The sequence below is a fragment of the Sus scrofa genome, chromosome Y, assembly GCF_054392235.1.
Source record: "Sus scrofa isolate SSC_HxYL_T2T_F1_AM1 chromosome Y, Sscrofa_HxYL_maternal_Yorkshire_Landrace_v2.0, whole genome shotgun sequence".
Lineage (NCBI taxonomy): Eukaryota > Metazoa > Chordata > Mammalia > Artiodactyla > Suidae > Sus > Sus scrofa.
Genome location: NC_139402.1, coordinates 5,753,361 through 5,755,594, shown reverse-complemented (window position 1 = coordinate 5,755,594; position 2,234 = coordinate 5,753,361).

Sequence of the window (2,234 nt, the reverse complement as noted above, 5' to 3'; positions counted from 1 at the left end):
AAGGTCTTAAGGACCAGACCCAATCAGCTGCTCTGAGAGAAGCTGTGAGACTTTGGGATAGTGGGCACATGGGACTGTCTTTGTAGATCTGGATCCTTGAGCCATATTGCTAGATTTATGTTAACAAGGCGATTTATGGTGACCAACCCCCCCCCCTTTTTTAGTAACTGGGGCTTTGGGCCACACTCTATCTCTTTGATCTCTGAGAGGACTGGATAGTGGGTAAGCAAAATCGGCCATGCAGCTGCTCCAGACACCCATACAAACCCTGAACATCGAGGCTTGGGTGAGCGTCCCTGAAAACACAGTCATCCCCTGCAGTGGATTGGTTCTGGGACCCCTTTGGAAACCAGAATCCAGGGATGCTCAAGTTCCTTGTCTAAAATCATGTCCTAGGAGTTCCCGTTGTGGCTCAGCCAGTTATGAACCAACTAGTGTCCATGAGGACACGGGTTCTATCATGGCCCTGCTCAGTGGGTTAAGGATCCAGCATTGCCAAGAGCTGTAGTGTAGGTCACAGACGTGGCTCAGATCTGGTGTTGCTGTGGCTGTGGTATAGGGTAGCATCTACAGTCCAATTGGACCTCTGGCCTGGGAATTTCCATATGCCAGGGGTTTGGTCCTAAAAAGACTAAAATATAATGGCATCCTATTGACATCTGATCCATACACATCCTCCTATAGAATGGCATCACCTCCCAATGACTTGGAATACCTCATGCAATGGAAATGCCATGCAAATGCTTGTCACTGTGTGGCAAATTCACATTTGCCTTTGGGAAATTTCTGGAATATTTGTCTAAGATTTTCAGTCTGTGGTTAGTTGAATCAGTGGATAAGGAACCCCCAGATGTGCCTGTACTCCCCAAGTATTGTCACATTTGGTTATTGGCAGAAGTCAGCATTGTGCATACTATGCCACCACAAGAGGACAATTCATGCCTGGTTTTTTTCTGGACCCCGACCTCAGCATCTTTTTCCTTTGCTCTTCTTGATCTGTGTCCTATCACCATCAAAAACCACAACCATGAGAACGGAGCTATTCTGAGAGTTTTCAGTCCTTCCTGCTAATCAGCAGACCCAAGGGTGGTCTTCAAAACCCACATGACAGGAACTGACTGAGAAGTTTTCAATTGGCTAGACTTTCTAATACTCTCAGTTAAAAACCAAACACTGATTGCATTGAAACATCAATGATGATCTTCTTCCAAGCATTCGAATGATGGGATAACTTTATCATTCCTTATGAATATATGACCTGTGACCATGGAGGCAAAGGGTTCATTATCATTGATTCTGTTGGGGAGCTCACATTAGCACACAGAATTACAACCTAGAGGCAACATCCCTTCAGAAAATGGAAAATCTGGAGTTCCCATCGTGGCGTGGTGGTTAATGAATCTGACTAGGTGGTTAATGAATCTGACTAGGAACCATGAGGTTACTGCTTCGATCCCTGCCCTTACTCAGTGGGTTAATGACCTGGCATTGCCATGAGCTGTGGTGTAGGCCACAGATGCAGCTTGGATCCTGCATTGCTTTGGCTCTGGTGTAGGCTGGCAGCTACAGCTCCGATTAGACCCCTAGCCTGGGAACCTCCATATGCCGCAGGAGTGGCCCAAGAAATGGCAAAAAGACAAAAATAAAATAAAATAAAGAAAATGGAAAATCCAGGAGTTCCATTGTGGCAGTTTGTAACCTGACTAGTATCCTTGAAGGCACAGGTTCGATCCCTGGCCTCCCTCAGTGGGTTAAGGATCCAGCATTGCCGTGAGCTGTGGTGTAGGTCGTAGATGTAGCTCTGATCCCGATTTGCTGTGGCTGTGATATAGGCTGGTCGCTACAGCTCCAATTCCACCCCTAGCCTGGGAACTCCACATACCCCAGGGTGACCCTAAAAAGAAAGAAACAAAAACAAAAATGGGAAATCCACTGCGTGTGGCCTCCCTTCCCCTCCCTCCATGTCCATGAGTAAATATAACTGACATTCTCAATTTCTATCTTACTGTGGTGTGTCATTCTGTCCTGTGTGCTAGAAAGTAGGACAGATTCTACATCTTGATCAGGTACTTTGAGTATAATTTCTTCCCTTCAACTAGTATAAAATACTCTGGACCAGATAATCCACCAGCTATTCACAACACAAGTAATTTTTATTTTTTAAAAAAATTTTATTAGAGTTGATTTACAATTTTTTTCAATGTCTGTTGTACAGCAAACATGTCATATGTACA